Here is an 8,076-nt window from a genome sequence, read left to right as displayed (position 1 = left end):
CATTTTCACTAACCATTGCTAATTCGCAAAGAGAACAAATCGCATGATGGAGCAGAAAAAATAGCAACTTCACTATTCCCGTTTTTAGGATTTCTTTGAAACTGTCAGGACTCTTTTGTATACTGTGTGATTTCTAGTTTTAACAGTTCTTCATCAATAATGAAATAACTAATTGAACAACGAAGTTCAAACCGTTAAATCGGTCGCTCATTCTAGCCGTGCCTTTGTAAGAAAGTAACTCCAAGAAATAACAATTCCCCGTAGATTATAATACGTTTGTTTACTTTAACTTTTGTCATTAGCATAGCCAAAGAGCACATAGGTGACTTGACAGAAAAAGAATGAGGTCATCCCATGATGCCGACACCCACGACTCATGTGGCCCACAATTGACACTGAAAAAAGGTCCATAAGTCATACAGCCCATTAGCACGACACTAGGCAAACGAGACCCATAGGTCCGACAGTAGGCAAATAAGGCCCACGAGTCAGACACTAGGCAAAAAAGGCACATAAACCCTAAACTTCTCAAATAAAGCCCACGAGTTTGACCATAGGAAAAAAAAGAAAGGTCCACGAGTTCGACATTACATCACTTGGCTATAGTGTGTCGGTCTCGTGGGCCTTATTTGCCTGGTGTCAGACTCGTGGGCCCTGTTTGCCTTACTTGCCTTGTGTCCAGCTATAGTGTGCTTTATGACTATATATAAGGCTGTATGACTCGTGGGTGTCGAACTCGTGACGTGAACCCAAAAGAATGTGTATACGACTAAAATGCATACGATTGTACCCTTCATAATCATTGAGTGGTATAAATCAAAGAACAAGTAAACAAACAAACTTTTATAAAAGACGTTTCCTGATACAAACAACTTCCCGTGAGCATAGCACATAACGTACGCAGCACAGCGACACATTGTTTCAGTCTCAACGAAAGAGTGCACTCAGAGGACCAGAAATAAATGAAAAATAATCAACACTGATAAGATACCTGTTGTTCTCTTGCTAAAACGTAGTTTACAACACTGCAGGTAAGGGCTGAAATAATCCCTCAGATACTATGAACTGAACCCAAGAACAGACACTTTCTATAATTATGTCATATGTTTGACTGTTTAGTAAATGATTTAGGGTTTTCGCACGCATGGCTACTCTTCATGTGCAAGTGATGATGACGGTTCCATGACATTTCCTCCTGCGACAATTGCTCCCATGAAAATTCTGTACGCTAAGCCAAACATGAATTCGATCCACAAGCATAACCCTAACCCTAATCCTCACGTCAAACTTAATCTAAAACCCTATCACAACCCTAACCCTATTCCATAAGTCCTTGGAGAAAGTATCAACGGAACAACTGTCGCACGAGCAAATCAGTTCTTCCAGTTTGTTTATTGTTGAAGTCATATATATTTATGAAATGGTATTGCGCATTTGTTTTGACATCTCTGTTAGATGTGAAGATACTAATATGTATTCTGCATACATGAACTAATAATTGAAAATAATGTTGTTTGACTTTTTCAACATAACTTTAAAGTTCACTTCTTAGGATTTTAAGACATGAATAATTTAGAACACATTTGCAGGCATGAAATGTCCAACCCAGCGAGATGAGGTAATATCTAATTGAAATAAAAATCAATGTTGCTTTATTTCCATCCCACAAAAAGTAATACAAATACATTATTAAAGTATACATCAATAACTCAAACAATCATATCAATTTGTAAAAAAATACAAATCACAGAGTTTGATACAAAATATATAAACGAAAGAATATATGACAGAAAAAATGCAATGTAATGATGACAAAAAAAAAACCCATAGATGATAAAGACCTAGAAAAAAAAAACAATGCGTAAGAGAGACAGAAATTTTGCATCAAATCAACTAAAAGTTGGCACTAAGGCTTTGTCCTTCCGATGTTAAGCGCCATCACCGATTTACTTGCCTTGACGGTGTTAACGCATTGTCTCCTCTACACAGCGACACATAAACGGTGCGACGCTGCGCCTGCAACCGCTCAACGCCATCGCGTTGGTGAATAGTTTGCCTTGCCGTGAGGCACATGTAACGCGAGCAGTCCAAATGTTCGATTTCTCCCATCTCAGTGGCCCGGTTTGTCCCTCTGGGCTGCCTCCCATTCTGACAATGATTTATTTTCTTCAGGTAATCTATGCTTATTAGATAAGATAAGTCAAATGCGTGACCGTCGACACCGCGGGAATGACACATAAAACGAGCAGCAGCCATTTAGCTGCAGCTATGACGTTACGAAAGTCACAAAATCGTGAAAGTGTTACTGGAAATGCAGTCCTAAAATGCATCAACAAATTTATGCTCACCAGAGCGATGCATTGGTGACCATTTTAGAGACTTGCGGCAGACAGATACATTGAAATAAAAGCAGCAATAAAGATGTGAAGAGAGCGCAGATTATGCAAGTTATGAAGATGTTTAGCTTTGTTGAAGACACATAGAAAACATACAACGGCCACGTTACAACACAACATAAATATGGGTCATAAAATATATAGAAGATTGATTAAGAAGTATGAAAAAAAAAGTCGCTTGAAAAGAACAAAACTGACTAGAAGCGGCACTCGTGTAAGGTTTTTTGTTGAAATTATTTTATCAGATAATAAGGTCTTTAATTCGCTTTCGATGCCATTATACGCAATCAAGTGTAACTGCAGTCGCGATGGTTATCCGCACAGAGATCCTACATTCAAATGATAGTCATTACAATCATGACAATGAAAATATTAACAATGATGATACAGTATAGTACTGATTTAGATGCCACGTACTCAGTGGAGGATGGGAGGGGGGCATCGGCCGCCCCCTTTACTTTTGTTAAAATGAAATAAATGACAAGAATAAAATGAAAGGGGGCACGTCCGCTCCACATTCTATTTTTTTTATTTTGCCCCCCCCCCCCCACCCCACCGCCCTTTCCGGAATTCCTGGATCCGCCCCTACTAATACTCTTACTACTATTACTACTGCTACAACAACAACAACAACAACTACTACTACTACTACTACTACTACTACTACTACTTACTACTACTACTACTACTACTACTACTACTACTACTACTACTACTACTACTACTACTACTACTACTACTACTTCTTCTTCTTCTACTACTACTACTACCACTAAGCATTGATAATGAAAATTAAAACAACATACCTGTAGTTTATCTATGAAGGGAAGCCACTTTTAGTAAGAAACTGTTTTTTTTTTTTCAGACAACCGTAACACTCAAAATCATTTCCTCAAGCATTATCCACACATACACCTTGGCCAAAAGGGGCATGTGAAATCTTGTCCAGTGATGTGCGCGCCGGGTAGGCCCTATACAGGACTTGAACTAGGGGTCTTTTACTTGAGCATCGAGAGTCTGATCCACTTTGTACTGACAATATGCACTTGACACACATTAAGCAAGAGTTATATACATCCCCCTGCACAAGCTAGTTGCGTCGAGTTTAAAGTTACGAGTTTTTAGTCAACAATCGAATTGGAATTAACTTGTGTAATATATAATGAATGAATGAATTAATGAATAAATGAACGGATGAATGAATGAATGAATGAATGAATGAAGCACAATCCTTTTAAGGATGATATATATTATGTGATATCGTATGAACTGATTTGCTTTTACTTAGAAATGTGCAGTGTTGTTGTTGTTGTTTTTGTTCATTTCAATATCAAATGACAAACTAGTTGCGCTCAAAAGAATGTGTTGTATGTAATTCATGGTACACTGTAGCACCTTATTCACTTTATCGTTCATCTCGTTCTGTTTCTTAAGATAAAGATCCGACCATGCAGTGGCATGGGATTAGGACTGCAAGATCGATTATACTTCCCCGTCATTCTTTTTGCTTAGTTTGAAGCTACATAATCAAACCAAACGTACACACACACACACACACACACGATCAAACCTGACAACACGATAACATAATTGTAGATACCGCCAAGGATTCAGAAGAGTAAACACTTTCTAATGAGGTCCCCTGTGGGTAACAATTGCTTATTAATAAACACCTTTCGTTATCTACGAACTAATTGGCCGTGTTGCACCAGCTGCAGTTTAATTGGTTGTGAGCAAATTCATTGGGAATACGGTTAGCCAGAAAGAGTCAGATTATCACATCAGCAGCGTGTGACGTCGGAATAATCACATGTCCTGTCGTCATTTTACTTGTGTGGTATCGTGATTGTAGATGTGACACGTTTGTAACATTCCAACAGTGGATTTGAACCCTTTGAGACGTACGTGTATTAGGCACTATATGAATATACAATACAATACAGTACAATACAATACAATACAATACAATATGATACAATCAATTCATGTTTAATATGCTCTTTCCATCGTGAGGCTTAGATCGCTTTCAAAATTTAAGAAATTGAACATCTGCAAACAGAATCCAGAATGATAAATGATAACTATTTTGCCAACTTTCGATTCATCATTTGTACGCTACACAATGGGTCGACAGAGACAATATTCTTTATGTACATACTGTACTTCATATAATCAAGTATACACATGAATTCGCATACACATAAACATATACGTACAGACAGAGCTAGAGATTTAAAAATCATTTAAAATGAACATGTTTATAAAAAGGAGTTCGTGGATAGACATTGCCTAATTATCATGGGGTTATTATTCCACAGCTTTGATTGATGCAGTAACTGCGGAGGACCTGTCGCCAGCTTTGACCAGTTACATTTGTATAACTGATATACAATTATACCAGTTTTATTCGTCCTTCCGACATTCGCTGATTACCATTCCAGCCTTTCAATCATTCATCAATGCACATTGATCTTCATATTTCATAATCTAACGCTGTTCTTGTGAACTAGTTTAGATTCATTCTAAAGAAAGCCGCAAAGTAGACGTAGCATAGACCTCCCAGACACCCGACATAATCTCAGGCGTGTGTAACGTCTCGGAGCCTTGGTATTGACAAAACGTTTATCTTGGCCTCGCGCGATACATTAAACTCGACCTCTTTTCAAAGCTTAATTCGTTCTGAAAAAAGAAAATCAATATGACATTCGGGGTTGAATACAAAGACATATATCATTCCATCATTCTCGACTGTGTATCCATTTAGTGACATTGTACACTGACAGTTGCCGTTGATAAGTTAAGTAAATTAGCAGATATGGTCAGTATATTACGTTATTGTAGATGCGTCCAATTTTGAGGTGGCTTGTCTGTATACATCGACTTGATTACAAAATTTCAAGAACTCTTTGTCATGCGTCTATGTGAGGTTTGAACCATAAAGATGATATTCTTTCTGTAAGTACTATTCTTTTTTTAATCTTCTTTTTCTTCACATGCGAACACTTTGCCGAACTGTAATGAGTGAGTGAATGAATAGCAGTTTTACGGGTAAACTTGAGACATATTACTATCCATCCGATTTTGATGTAACAGTCCAGTTGCATTCATATTACGTTAGTCGTAGACTACGTACGTGATGAGAAATGGTGAGATTTTCCCCTATTAATGACGTCATCTCCTTTGTCACCCATCGTTTATATTAACATTCATCAAACCAAGAAAGACGAGCAAACGCTCAAGTTTGATGTCATCTCTTACTCATTCTTGCTGACGTACGATATCCAGGGATGATTAACTTTATTTGCCGTGGGAATGAAAATAAAACGAAGATACGATAATGTAAAGTAAACCACATTCATTGCTATGGAGCATTGAACGTTGTTCTGATATAAAGCAAATTCTGTGACGTCATTTCATGCGTTGGGCAAGTCTGAAACGTAACATTCTCCAGTACAAGGAATCCTAAGTAGCAAAGAAGCAACGAAATAAACTGGAGAGGGTTATTCCCCCTTGTGAGGGACAATATGAAATTTCTTGTTCTCTTTCACTCGGCAACATCAAATTTTTACTGCATATCCTATATTGGAGAAAAAGTAAATAGAGCTGAATTTATCAAATTAATCTGAACAAAATTTGAAAGAATGCCAATCTGAGACAAAAGCAATCACTTTCATCTGCTTAAATGTGTTGTCAATTTATGGAGTAGTTACAAATTTGGCAATATGGAGGCCTTTAAAACCTAATTAACGTTGGCTTATGACTAAAATAGACATTTGCATCCTTTGTTATGAAACATTAACAATGAACTGTACAATTGTATCAAAAAGGTGTAGCTCAAAACCAAGACAATCCCATGAGAAACTTGATGAGGTGTCAAACTTTGTTGTTCCATCAAATACCTTTAAAGTGATTTGAAAGACAAAGAATGCTGTCCCATATGCATACGAATGTCGGATGTACTGACTACTCCAATGAAGGAGATTCTCACTGACGAACCAGTGCGATAATAGTGACCCCCCCCCAAAAAAAAAAAACCAACAACAACAACAAACAAACAAACAAACAAACAAACAAATGAAATAAAAGAGAAGTTGTATATTACAGATATATCCTGCTTGATAGTGAACTCATCCAACCCTCACTCCATTTAAGTAATTATATATATATATATATATATATATATATATATATGAATTGATTGCCACTTCATGGGGTGGAACACCCTTATCAGCAGAGCTGGTTTCCATAGGGGTCCACATACATACATAGGTAATGATAAAAGGCGAAGAATACATACATCTTGAGTAAAAGCAAAAATCATATATACACAACAATACATACAGAACGATACTAAACACATAAAACAAGCACCATAGATTCAAAAGTTAGATACTTACATGTGACACAACTGTAACAACTAATTTGGCATTTATACCTTGAAATAAAAAAAAACAGTTGGTTCCATTACAATCCCTAAAATAAGTTAAAACACATAATATACTGCACATCATTACAGAAATATGGATATAAAAAGTACATCAAACAACAATTTAAGTAAATGTCACGCAGAGAGTACACAACTGAAAACAAAGTTTAACTTCCAAAAACAAAATACTAAATTGAATTAATGTAAATAGAATAAAACCATATAAAACAAAATGATAGAAACACATTTTAGTTTAACAACGGAGCAGTCATAAAACACAGATACAATGAGTCAAACATAGTTATGAAGCAATAAAACATCTTCAGTCAGTGTATTTACATAACGCTTGAATGCCTCCAATGACATGGACGGAGTAACCGCGCTTTCAATCTTATTCCACAATTAAGTGCCTCTATATGCGAACCTAGGCTTAGAAGATATTGGTTGTGGGTCTAAGAAGCTTCAGCTGGGAATATCCAGAACGTGTATTGTATTACTAGCGTCACGAGGAATAAAGAGTTCTATAGTGCAGTGTAATGTGATCCGTTCAAGTGTACTATGAAAACTATATCATATATATATATATATATATATATATATATATATATATATATATATATATATATATACATGGGATTGGCGGATAAAATGGTCAAATAACAACAATAACTCACAAGCTCACAAGCGTCTGGACCGGCGCAGAAGATCATAATGTTGTGTATGTGCTTGTGTATTGTGTGTATGTGTGTGTGTGTGTGTGTGTGTGTGTGTGTGTGTGTTGTACTGTCCCTCATTAAGCGTTCGTTGTGGAGTAACCAATAATAACTTTTCGGACATTTTTCGTTCAATTTTCGAATGTTGAGCAAATTTGCAAAGTAGCCTACCAGGAAGGTTCCTGATTCTTTTTGCAGATAGTCACAGCTAAGGAGAAATGAAATAATCCCTTAAACTCCTTATAATGTCTTTGGATAATAAAGTTGTTCCCTTTTGTCTGAAACAAATTAGCCGCAATGGTATCTCAGATTGAATATTGTTTCGACTGCATATACTGCATTTTCTTTTGTATTCGTTTCACTCCTAGTCTTACTTCAGTGGCTCCATTCTGTGTTGGCATACCAATTATTTGCAAATGAGGCGTTTACATGCAATATAAATTGATATCGAAACATTGTATTAATAACCTGACTGAAGTGTGCCTTCATTCACACGTTACCCTGATGTTCATTGACGCTTTGTTGATACACGAGGAAAGGG

Source organism: Diadema antillarum, unplaced genomic scaffold, assembly GCF_040938485.1.
Source record: "Diadema antillarum isolate AM-2024a unplaced genomic scaffold, OU_Dant_1.0 seq00000089_RagTag, whole genome shotgun sequence".
Taxonomy (NCBI): domain Eukaryota; kingdom Metazoa; phylum Echinodermata; class Echinoidea; order Diadematoida; family Diadematidae; genus Diadema; species Diadema antillarum.
The sequence above is the reverse complement of the archived record's forward strand: the minus strand, read 5'-3'. Positions refer to the sequence as shown.